Consider the following 13,375-nt stretch of genomic DNA (forward strand, 5'->3'; position numbering starts at 1 on the left):
TAGAACAAGAGATAAGGGGACCTGTTATAAATGAGAGATTTAGGGTACCTGGTATAGGCTTGTCAAAGCACGAGAAAAAGAAACTTTGACAATCTGAATTGAAAGGAAACTTTGAAACTGTTAGTATAATAAGAATATCCTTGATTGTTATATTCATGTCTGTGGTATGTAATTAATTAATTAGTAACTGTTTTTGCTGAGCACATAAGATCTGCCAAGGATCCTGGTAAGCACTTTACATAAATTAACTGAAGTTTAGTGAAGTAACTTGTACAAGATCACACAGTTAATATATGGCAGAGCCAAGAATTAAGCCCAAACTAGTTCCCTTAAACACTATACTATACTGGTGATTTATTTGAACTTTTCCGTCTTCCTGACTGCATAAAGGACTTGAATGGTACTTCTGCCTAGACTGGAAAATACTGGTGATTTTTTTTAGAACATGGAAATGGGTAAATAGAATTGAGATTTCACTAGAATCAGTTACATAAGATGGCCCTTCACATGTTTACTATTTGATTTTGTCTATATTATTAATTTCTTTGTTCTTATTGCTATGTTTCCAATTTAAAACCATAAGAAAAATTTATTGAGATATTGAAGAATTATTTCACTTTGGAGCTTGTGCTTAAGATATACTGCTGCTTAGGAAGAGGAGTTGAGTTATTGAATGGTTTGCTGTCTGTTTTGTTTTTTTTTTTCTTTTGATTTGGTGATTGCCTTTTGATATTTTGCTCACCCCTGAAAATATTTAGGTGCTAGTACTTGTTAGTATGGCAGTAACAGCCACGTCCACAGCACAACAATATTCAGCCATGTGCCAGTATGAGCCAGCGTTGTGTACACCAAGTTATGCCCTATAGACTGACTGAATGAATACTGTACCTCACAGATTTGTATTAATGTTTTATGGAATTTATGTATTTTCTCATTTAAGAGACATCTAATACCTGACTACTATTATGAGGTGTTTGCTGTTCATGTTTTTTTTAAACAAATTTTAACCTTAAAAGACACCCTTGTTACTTAAAAAATTGGGAATCAGTGCTTTGGTATAACTAAAATATTCTAAAATTGCAGTTCAATGATGGTTGTACTAATTGTGTTTTTTAGGGCCTCTGATTTTTCCCCTTCATATGTAGGGGAATTACGCTTTACACCCATACACCTTTCAGAAAATCCCTTTAGGATTATTAAAGGCATAGCTTCTTGGGATTTTGACTCTCCATTCAGATTAACATAGGAAAGATCAGCAACAGCTAAGAAGACAGTACAAGATATTGCTTGCTAGGGTGTGAAGAATGCCAAATAACAGACACAGGAGACAGTGCCACAGGTCATGATGTCAAGAAAAGAACCATAGATGAAGTGGTCAGAACAGCTCCCCCTCCCCCCAGGAAAGAGGAATGTTCCTGGGCCTTGAAGGGACTGGGAGGGATTTCTCAAGGTAGCAAGGACGGAAAGGGATTTGGCCATAAATTGCTGTTCACAAAAATAACAATTCTTTTTCTGTAGCACAATGGGAGATAGTTGGTTCAAAACTTTTTCTCAGTGTAAGGCACTTGAAGGCTACAACACACTCAACAGTAACAGTTGCAAGGATATACCTTTCCAGGAATTATATTAGAATATCGTGGATGTGGAGGAAGGGGTGGTGGTGGTGGGCAAGGATCATGTAGAGTTTGATAGCACTCCTTTCTGAACCGCTTATGAGAATAGCTGTTCATAGAAACACTCTCACACTGCTATTTTGAAGTGAGTAATGCTTGGGAGAGTTGTTACAAGCAAAAAGACTTTAAGAATCCTCATCATTTCCAACTCTAAACAAGGAAAGCTTCCTTTTGGGAATTATACACTTGGGAATATGTGAATTTGTCCATCATTTAGTGAGCTGAATGCTAGAGTATAGTTCTGTTGATGGCTCTTTTATCACATCTAAATCTAATGGATAGATAGATAGATTTATATTTAAAATTTTTGTAAAATAAAGTCTATTTTCAGATTTTAGATGATTTGATCCAAAGTATCTGAATTCTCTTTCCTAGGGTTGATAATGCTTATCACTATTTGAAAAATATTTAGTGTAACTATTACAGATAGTTTTTAGAGCAAATTAGTTTTTTAGAAATTAAAAGACATCTTTTTGTAAAATTAAAAAGACCTTTTTTTAGAGTAGTTTTATGTTTATAGAAGAATTGAGCAGAAAGTACAAAGTTTCCCCTATAAGTTCCCTCTCTTCCCCCACATCTCCTGTTATTAAAATTGTGTATTGGTATGGTACGTTTGTTATAGCTGATGAACCAATATTGATACTTTATTATTAACTATAAAATCCATAGTGTACTATTGGGTTTAAATTCACAATTCTTTGTGAATTTTATAGGATTTGACAAATTATAATGTCATTGTATGTACTATTGTAGTGTCATTCAGAGTAGTTCTACTCCTCTAAATATCTCTTGGCTCCACCTTTTCATGCCTATCCAACTTCCCCCCCTACAGGAGTTCCTGGCAACCATTGATCTTTTTACTGTCTGTATAATTTTGCCTTTTCTAGAATGTCAGTAGTTGGAGAATCATATAGTATATGTAGCCTTTTCAGAGTAGTTTCTTTCATTTAGCAATATGCATTTACAGTTCCTCCATAAACTGTGGATTGATAGCTTATTTCTTTGTATCACTGAATAATATTACATTTTATGGATGTGCCATGGTTTGTTTATGCTTTCTTTTTTAAAATTTCTTTATGTTAATTTTCTTTTATATATAAAATATGTAATAAATTGGGATAGGTTGTCTTAATAGCCATTTCAACTTGAAGCTGCTGTGACTGAACTTCAGAGGAAGGTGAATTCACCAATTAATGATTTTAGCTGGTTGCCAAGAAACTTGTGATGATACTTTATGAAAATTATAGGAATGGGCCTGCTGAAAGGCCAAGACTCTGAAAGTCCTTGACGCTGTATATGTGGCAATTGAGAAAAGTATATCATCACTCTAAGAACTTGTCAACTACTAGAGTTTATTGCAGTTCTTCAGAAGCTAAGGGCCCTTAACAATGAACAATGGACTCATCTTTTCCCAAAACAATGAAATGAACAAGGATAACAACTTTCTCCAAAGCAAACTATAGAAGCAGTCTGGCATACTTTTTTAGAAATGGTACTTCTTTCTACTTCCATCTAACTTTATTATGTGTAGTATGTTAGTTCCTCATAAATATTTCTTTGACCTCTGTTTAGTTTTCCTTTTCTTTTCTAAGTAACTTGATGCTTTCATTTATTTGCTCATTTATTCATTCGACAAATATTTACTGAGCATTTCTTAGGTGTCAGGCCCTGTTCTAAATGTTGAGGATTCAGCTGGATAGCAAAACACACAAACCCCTCTGTCCTAATGGAGTTTGTAGTCTTGGGAGTAAATAGTAATAAACAAATAAGTAAAGTGTTAGAGATAAATGTTTTGGAGCAGGAAAGGAAGATAGATGGAGTGTGTTTGTAATTACACATTTAAGTAAAGTAGCTGTGTGGTGTTCTACAGAAAAATCTAAAGGAAGAGCAAGTTTGGGGCACTGAGTGGTGCGGTGGCAGGGAGAAAATAGGAGTTCAATTTGAGACATAATAAATTTGAAATCTCTATTAGACATCCATTTGGAGTTGTTGAGTAGAAAGTGGACTACGAATACAATCAGGTCATAGTCATAGGCTGGAATATACAAACTTGAATACAACCAGGTCACAGTCATAGGCTGGAATATAAAAACTTGAGTGTTATTATATCTTCTAAAACACTGGATTTATTTTAACTTCTAAGGACCCTTAAACCCCAAGGAAGTTGTTTTCTCTAAGCATAGAACAATTTGCTTTTTTTTTTTTTTAATTTTTACTGGTACAACAATGTACAAACACATACATTCTTAGCATACAAACGTTCCATGCATGGTGTACAATCAATGGCTTACAATATCATCACATAGTTGTATATTCATCACCATGATCATTTTTTAGAACATTTGCATCACTCCAGAAAAAGAAATAAAAAGAAAAAACTCATACATGCCATATCCCTTAGCCCTCCTTCTCATGATCCCTAGTATTTCCATCTATCCAATATATATTTTTTAATTTTAACATTTGTTCCCCCATTATTTATTTATTTTTAATCCATATATTTTACTCATCTCTCCATACCATACATTAAAGGAACATCAGACACAAGGTTTTCACAGTCACACAGTGAAGGCTGTATCATACAATCATCTTCAAGAAACATGGCTACTTGAACACACAACTCTACAGTTTAAGGCACTTCTCTCTAGCCTAATACACCTTACTCTAAAAAGGGGGGTATCTATATAGTGCATAAGAATAACCTCCAGGATAACATCTCTCGACTCTATTTGAAATCTCTCAGCCACTGACACTTTATTTTGTCTCATTTCTTTCTTCCCCGTTCAGTTGAGAAGGCTTTCACAGTCCCTTGATGCTGAGTCCCAGCTTATTCTAGGATTTCTGTCCCATGTTGCCTGGGAGGTTTATTCCTCTGGGAGTCATGTCCCTCGTAGAGTGGGGGAGGACGGTAAGTTTGCTTGCTGCGTTGGCTGAGAGAGAGATAGGCCACATCTGAGCAACAAAAGAGGTTCTCTGGGGGTGACTCTTAGGCCTAATTTTGAGTAGGCTTAGTCTGTCCTTTGCAGGGATAAGTTTCATAGGAACAAACCCCAAGATTGAGGGCTCGGCCTATTAATTTGGTTGTCCCCACTGTTTGTGAGAATATCGGGAGTTCTCGCAAATGGGAAAGGTGAATTTTCCCCCTTTCTTGCCATTCTCCTACGGGGACTTTGCAAATACTTTTTTGCTCACTGTTCAAATCACTCTGGGATTTATCACGACATCCCTCTGGACAAACCTATAAAATCTCATGCCCTATTCAAGGTTCCATGTACTTAATGGTGTTCAATTAAACTGTCCATATAAACATATAAGTTATATTAGGAAATGTACTAGCCAAATAAAAATTTTGTACCAAATAAACATATTTTGCTTTAGTCTCACACATAAGTTAAAGTTTTAAAATATGAATTACCATTTATTTTCAGCACCCTGCAATATTGACATTTCTTTGTTCTTCCTCATGCAAAAACATTTTTTAATTTGTACATTTAGTCACTATCGTTGTACACACTAGGCATTCCTTTATTGTACCATCTCAGTCTTTATCACCTTTCTTTCCTTCAGGTTTCATTTGTGCCCCCAGCCTTCCTACTTCTATCGTTCTCACATTCAGCTTTATTCAGTGTGCTAACATTATTGTGCTACAATTAGGAATTATTGTGCTGTCCATTTCTGAATTTTTACAATCAGTCCTACTGCACAATCTGTATCCCTTCAGCTCCAATTACCCAGTATCTCCCATGTTTCCATCTCCTGATGGCCTCTGTTCTTAACTGAAATTCTCTAAGTCCATTCATTAATGTTAGTTCATATCAGTGAGACCATACAGTATTTGTCCTTTTGTTTCTGGCTAATCTCACTCAGCATAATGTCCTCAAGGTCCATCCATGTTGTTAAATGCTTCCTGACTTTATTCTGTTTTACAGCTGCGTAATACTCCATTGTATGTTGTGCTGTTCTGAATCTGTGGTGGACCCCAGAAAAGGCATGCCCTTTGATCCTCATTCAATATTGCTGGGTGAGAGCATTTTCATTGTTTCCATGAAGATGTGACCCACCCAATTGTGGGTGGTAACTTTTGATTAGATGATTTCCATGAAGGTGTGTCTCCACCCACTGAAGGTGGAGTTGCTTGCTGGAATCCTTTAAAAGAGAAAACATTTTGGAGAGAGTCCCTTTTTGGTAGAGCCATGTGAAAGCCCGCAGATGCTGCTATGTTCCCCATGTGCCCTTCCAGCTGAGAGAGAAACGTTGAACGCCGCTGGCCTTCTTGAACCAAGGTATCTTTCCCCGGATGCCTTAAATTGGACATGTCTATAGACTTGTTTTAATTGGGACATTTTCTCGGCCTTAGAACTGTGAAGTAGCAACTCATTAAATTCCCCTTGTTAAAAACCATTCTGTTTCTGGTATATTGCATTCCGGCAGCTAGCAAACTAGAACATATGTATATACCACAGCCTGTTTAGTCACTCATCTGTTGATGGACATTTGGGCTGATTCCATTTCTTGGCAATTGTAAATAATGCTGCTATAAACATTGATGTGCAAGTGTCTGTTTGTGTCCTTGCCCTCGTGTCCTCTGAGTAGAAACCTAGCAATGGTATTGCAGGATCATATGGCAGTCCATACTTAGCTTCCTGAGGAACCACCAAACTGCCTTCCACAGTGGTTGTATCATTTGACATTCCCACCAACAGTGGATAAGTGTGCCTCTTTCTCCACATCTTCTCCAGCACTTGTTGTTTTCTGTTTTATTGATAATGCCATTCTGTTGGGTATGAGATGATATCTCATTGTGGTTTTGATTTGCATTTCCCTAATAGTCAAGAAAGTTGAGCATCTTTTCATGTGCCTTTTAGCCATTTGTATCTCCTGTTCTGAGAAGTGTCTGTTCATGTCTTTTGCCCATTTTGTAATTAGGTTGTTTGTCTTTTGTTGTTTAGTTCTACAATGTCTTTATGTATTCTGGATACTGGTCCGTTATCTGATATATCATTTCCAAATATTGACTCCCATGTGTAGGCTGTCTTTTTACTTTCTTGATGAAGTTTTTTGATGTACAGAAGTGTTTAATTTTGAAGGAGTTCCCATTCATCTATTTCTTCAATGCTTGTGTTTCGGGTGTAAGATCTAGGAAACTGCCTCCTGTTATAAGACTTCTGAGATATTTCCCTACATTTAGTTCTTAAAAGTTTTATGGTTTCAGATCTAATGTTTAGGTCTTTGATCTGTTTTGAGTTAATTTTCATATAGGGTATAAGATATGGATCCTCTTTTATTCTTTTGCATGTGGATATCCAGTTCTCCAAGCCCTTTTTATTGAAGAGACTGTTCTGTCCTAAGTGAGTTGGCTTAATGTCTTACAGTTGTTCATAGATGAGAGGGTCTATATCTGAACACTCTATTTGATTCCATTGGTCAGTGTATCTGTCTTTATTCCAGTACCCAGAACAGTTTGCTTTTAATCAAAATGTGAAAAATAAAAGTTGCGTTGCTACTGCCTTTTAAAAAGATGTGTGTGTGTGAATGTTAGATGCTGTAGCCATTTGGAAAGCGGTTTGGCAATTCCTCAAAAAGTTGAACATAGCAACTCAACCACTGAGCATTATTATCCAGCAGTTCAATTCCTAGGTATATACTCAAGAGAATTGAAAATATGTATTTACACAAAAACTTGTACTCCATTGTTTGTAGCAGCATTATTCATATTAGCCCCCAAATGGAAACAGCTCAGATGGTGTCAGCTATGAATGGATTAACAAAATCCATACAGTGGGATATTATTCAGTCATAATAAAGTATTGATATATTCTACAACATAGATGAATCTTGAGAACATTATGCTACGTGAATGAAGCTAGACACAAAAGGCCACATACTGTATAATTCCAATTATGTTAAATATGCTGAATAGGCAAATCCATAGAGAAAGAAAGCAGATAAGTGGTTGCCAGGGACTGGTGGGGGAATTACTACTTAAAGGGTTTTCTTTTGAGGCGATGAAAAGTTTTGAATTAGTGGTGATGGTTGTCCAACATTCTGAATATATCAGAAACACTGAATTATACACTTTAAAAGTGTAAATTTATGGTATGTGAATTATAGCACTAGAAAAATATTCTACCAGAAAAAAATTGTGTATATACATGCTTATATACATGAAAGCAACTGTAGCAATTTTTATGGGACTTATTTTAAAAAATAGAATTGCTTTCCCAATAGACAGTGGATATGGATGAAGCAAGAATTATTACACCCAACCTGGTTTAATTTTGTTTGCTTGAAGTCCAGGTAGAAATCAGGAGGCAATGTGTGATCCTCTCCATGATAAATCATAGGTGAGTCTAATTTTCTTTTCATTACCCAGTTTCATGTGATGACCTAGTTAGAGAAAGAAAGTTTTATGATTCTCATTTCCATGTGTTTCAGAGAGTAGGAATTGGTTTACATATAAATTTGTAAGATCTTAAATCAATAAAGATGATTTGATTTTTTTCCCACATTCCTGTAACTAAAAATATGGAGGAGTCATTTCCTAATATTGTTTTAGCTAACCCAAGATAATATTTACCTTCTTAAAAATATTATTAACTTCAAAGGATTTTGCCTGTCAAAGAAGTACTTGAAAGTATCTTTAATTTACCTTTCACATACCATTTACCCTAAAGTTATTTTGACTATCTATCTTTTATCTTCTCCTTTATTAGAATGAAAACTTACAGAGGCCAGAGGTCTGTATTAATTGAACAGTTGCCATATGCATGGCATGATATGTTTTCAGCATTTTAAGGGAAGCATGTAAACTAGACAAGAAACGTAGTGAGGAAGATAGATATTTATGGGATTGATTCTATTGTCAACTTCAATTGTGCTTTAGCACTGACTTAAAGGAAGTGCATTTGGGCACAGAAAAGGGAAATAATTATTTCATTGGGGAGACACAATTTATAGAGGAGGATGGCATTTGAGTTGAGCTTTAGAGGATCAATAGGATTTCAAAGGTTGGGGATGTGAATTACAAGCCAGGATAATAAACTATGGAAAAGTAGGTAGGTCTTGGGGATGGATATGGTGGTAGAAGTGGCAGGAAAGGGGCAGTTGAGAGCACTGGATCCTGGAGGCTTTGTGTGCTATTTTAAGAAATTCAGATTTTATTCTGTGGCATCCATTTTATTTAGTTATTTATTTTAACATATGATCATTCCATTCTACATGTTTAATCAGTAATTCACAATATCATCACATAATTGGATATTCATTATCATGATCATTTCTTAGAACATTTGCATCAATTCAGAAAAAGAAATAAAAAGACAACAGAAAAACATTCATGCATACCATACCCCTTACCCCTCCCTATGTGCAGCATAGCTCCCTATGTGCAGCATAGCTTTCATGTATATAAGCTATGTGCAGCATAGCTCCACATTTTCAGGCAGTTTCTTCCAGCCTCTCCATTACATCGTCACTAACAAGGTAATATCTGTTTAATGCTTAAGAATAAACTCCAGGATAACCTTTCGACTCTCTTTGGAATCTCTCAGCCACTGACACATTATTTTGTCTCATTTTGCTCTTCTACCTTTTGGTCGAAAACATTTTCTCAATCCCTTGATGCTGAGTTCCAGCTCATTTTAGGAGTCGTGTCCCACGCACGTAGAGAGGGGAAGGGCAGTGAGTTTACTTGTTGCGTCGGCCGAGAGAGAAGTGTCACATCTGAGCAACAGAAGAGGTTCTCTTGGGGGTGACTCTTAGGCCTAATTTTAAGTAGGCTTAGCCTATCCTTTCCGGGCTTAAGTTTCATATGAACAAACCCCAAGATTGGAAGCTCGGCCTATTCCTTTGACTGTCCCCTCTGTGTGGCATCCATTTTAGCTGATGAGAGATATAATCCGTTAACTCTGAGATTTGGCAGTCTGAAGAACGGTGTAATGAAGTGAGAGAGTTTTGGCAATGAGTCAAGTTAGGACATTTAAAAATAAGCAAATGAAATTAAGACAGTGGGTTTGAGTAAGCAAGGGAGAAATGTGACATTTTGAAAGCAAAAATCCATACAATTAGTTGAACAATGCAGAGGTTCAAGGGACATTTGATCACATGGGGTAGACATTTAATGTTACATTTTATTCCACTTCTAATATTCTGATTTATGGCAGAAAGAAGATCTACCTGTTTTATTAGAAATTAGATAGTGTTTTAGTTTCCTGGCTACTAAAAGAAATTCCATGTAAGGGGTGTTTGTAACAGGAATTTATTGGCTCAGTTTCAGAGACTTGAAGGTTAGCTTCCTCCAGGGTAGGTTTCTTCTGGCTTGCTGCCAATCTTTGGGATTCCTTAGCTTTTCAGCATTGTGGCAGTGCACATGGTGCCTTCTTTCTCTTCTGGTTCCATTGAATTCCAACTTCTTCCTTCTCTCCATATCTTCTCTCTCCGTCTGACTTTCACTTTACTCATAAAGGCCTCCAGTAATCTAAAGCCCAACCTTATTCACTTGGGCCAGACCTTAACTAAAGTAATATGGTGAAGAGATCTTATTTACAAAATGGTTCTACATCCACCAGAATGCAGACCAAGACCAAGAACATGTCCAAACTGGGGTATACAAGTCAATCTCCCAAAAGTAGATTCAGTAAGTCTTGAAGGCATCTTTTCTTTTCCACACATAAAGGTTTTTCCAAACGTGATTGTTTCTTGATCTGTTTTCGTACTTGTCAGCTATTACTAAGTTGTTTACTCTTTGAATTTGTTTTCATGTGTTCATTGGAAATAGTTGCATAGTCATCATTTTGCTAAAAAATAGTCTAGTTTCTAAATGTAACTGTCTCACTATGTTGTGTTTTTTTAATTGATTTTTAAATTAAAAAAATATTATAGGAAAAAAACACGAACATTCCCAACATATGATCATTCTGTTCTACATATATAATCAGTAATTCACAATATCATCACATAGTTGCATATTGATCATCATGATTATTTCTTAGAACATTTGCATCAATTCAGAAAAAGAAATAAAAAGACAACAGAAAAAAATATATACATACCTTACCCCTCCCTTTCATTGATCACTAGCATTTCAAACTAAATTTATTTTAATATTGGTTCCCCTATTATTTATTTTTATTACATATATTCTACTCATCTGTTGACAAGGTAGATAGAAGGAGCATCAGACACAAGGTTTTCACAATCACACAGTCACATTGTGAAAGCTATATCATTATACAATCATCGTCAAGAACCATGGCTACTGGGACACAGCTCTACATTTTCAGGCAGTTCCCTCCAGCCTCTCCATTACATCTTGGATAACAAGGTGATATCTACTTAATGCATAAGAATAACTTCCAGAATAACCTCTCGACTCCGTTTGGAATCTCTCAGCCATTGACACTTTGTCTCATTTCACTCCTCCCCCTTTTGGTCTAGAAGGTTTTCTCAATCCCTTGATGCTGAGTCTCAGCTCATTCTAGGATTTCTGTCCCACGTTGCCAGGAAGGTCCACACCCCTGGGAGTCCTGTCCCATGTAGACAGGTGAAGGGTGGTGAGTTTGCTTGTTGTGTTGGCTGGAGAGAGAGGCCACATCTGAGCAACAAAAGAGGCTCTCTTGGGGGTGACTCTTAGGCCTAATTTTAAGTAGGTTTCACCTATCCTTTGTGGGGTTAAGTTTCATATGAACAAACCCCAAAACTGGGGGCTCAGCCTATAGCTTTGGTTATCCACACTGCTTGTGAGAATATCAAGAATTCAACTTGGGGAGGTTGAATTTTCCCCCATTCTCACCATTCCCCAAAGGGGACTTTGCAAATACTTTTCCACTCACTGATCAAATCACTCTGGAATTCATCAGGGCATCACTCTGGACAAACCAACAAAATCTCATATCCTACCCAAGGTTCCATGTACTTATGGTATTCAATCAAGCTATCTACATAAGTTATATTAGGAAATGCACTAGTTAGAGTATAAATTTTGTACCAAATAAACATTTTTTACCTTAGTCTCGCACATAAGTTGAAATTTTAAAATACTAATTAGCCATCTATTTTCAGCACCCTGCAGTAATGACATTCCTTTGTTCTTCCTCATGCAAAAACATTTTTTTATTTGTACATTTAGTCACTTATCATTATGCACTCTAGGCTTTCCTAGATTATACCATCTCAGTCTTTATCGTCTATCTTTCTTTGTGATTTCATTCATGCTCCCAGCCCTCCTCCCTCTGTCATTCTCACATGCAGCTTCATTCAGTGTTTTAACATAATTGTATTACAGTTAGGTAGTATTGTACTGTCCATTTCTGAGTTTTTATATTCAGTCCTGTTGCACAATCTGTATCCCTTCAGCTCCTATTACCCAATATCTTACCCTATTTCTATCTCCTGATGGTCTCTGTTACCAACGAAATATTCCAAGTTTATTCACTAACATCAGTTCATATCAGTGAGACCATACATTATTTGTCCTTTTGTTTTTGGCTAATCTCACTCAGCATAATGTCCTTAAGGTCCATCCATGTTGTTACATGCTTCACGACTTTATTCTGTCTTACAACTGCATAATATTCATTCGCATGTATATGCCACAGTTTGTTTAGCCACCCATCTGTTGATGGACATTTTGGCTGTTGGCATCTCTTGGTAATGGTAAATAATGCTGCTATAACCATTGGTGTTCAAATGTCTGTTTGTGTCCTTGCCCTCATGTCTTTTGGGTAGAGACAGCATATAGATGGGTCCTTGTTTTTAATCCATTCTGCCAGTCTATGTCTTTTGATTGGGGAATCTAATCCATTAACATTTAGTGTTATTACTCTATGGGTAGTACTTCTAGCATTTTGCCTTCTGGATTTTATATGTCATATCTAATTTTCCTTCTATTTACCTTTACGCATAGTCTCCCTTTCTACACTCTTCTCTACACCTCTTCTGTCTTTTCGTATCTGTCTCTAGTGCTTTCTTTAGTATTTCTTACAGTGCTGGTCTCTTGGTCACAAATTTTCTCAGTGGTTTTTTTGTCTGAAAATATCAATTTCTCTCATTTTTGAAGGACAGTTTTGTTGGATATAGAATTCTTGGCTGGCAGTTTTTCTCTTTTAATAATTTAAATATATCCTCCCACTGTCTTCTTGCATCCATGGCTTCTGCTGAGAAATCTACACACAGTCTTATTGGGCTTCCCTTGTATGTGATGGATTGCTTTTCTCTTGCTGCTTTCAAGATTCTCTCTTTCTCTTTGACATCTGACATTCTGTTTAGTAAGTGTCTTGGAGTACGTCTATTTGGATCTGTTCTCTTTGAGGTACGCTGCATTTCTTTGATCTGTAATTTTAAGTCTTTCGTAAGAGTTGGGAAATTTTCAGTGATAATTTCCTCCATACGTTTTTCTCCTTTTCCCTTTTCTTCTCCTTCTGGAACACCCACAACATGTATATTCATGCACTTCATATTGTCCTTCAATTCCCTCAGTCCCTGCTCGTATTTTTCCATTTTCCCCCCTATATTTTCTTTTTCTTGTCGGATTTCAGATGTTCCGTCCTCCAGTTCACTAATCCTATCTTCTGCCTCTCGAAATCTACCATTGTAGGTTTCCATTGTTTTTTTCATCTCTTCTACTGTGCCTTTCATTCCCATAAGTTCTGTGATTTGTTTTTTCAAACTTTTGATTTCTTCTTTTTGTTCATTCCTTGCCTTCT

At 36.4% G+C, this 13,375-nt stretch overlaps 1 protein-coding gene across 13 annotated transcripts in view; it reads left to right on the forward strand.

Moving 5' to 3' along the window:
* Positions 1 to 13,375, forward strand: part of ADD3 (adducin 3) — a 169,865-nt gene that overhangs the window by 7,759 nt on the left and 148,731 nt on the right. Inside the window, exons 1-3 of one of the 13 annotated variants that reach the window (XM_077125982.1) lie at positions 4,464 to 4,581; positions 5,603 to 5,694; positions 7,966 to 8,017. The exons of 9 other annotated variants lie outside the window; for them this stretch is intronic. The gene's annotated coding sequence lies outside the window, so the exon portion shown is untranslated. Of the gene's footprint in view, positions 1 to 4,463; positions 4,582 to 5,602; positions 8,018 to 13,375 lie in introns of those variants that run through there. 3 more of the 13 variants (XM_077125984.1, XM_077125985.1, XM_077125981.1) reach the window with 3 other exon arrangements.

The sequence above is a fragment of the Tamandua tetradactyla genome, chromosome 13, assembly GCF_023851605.1.
Source record: "Tamandua tetradactyla isolate mTamTet1 chromosome 13, mTamTet1.pri, whole genome shotgun sequence".
NCBI lineage: Eukaryota > Metazoa > Chordata > Mammalia > Pilosa > Myrmecophagidae > Tamandua > Tamandua tetradactyla.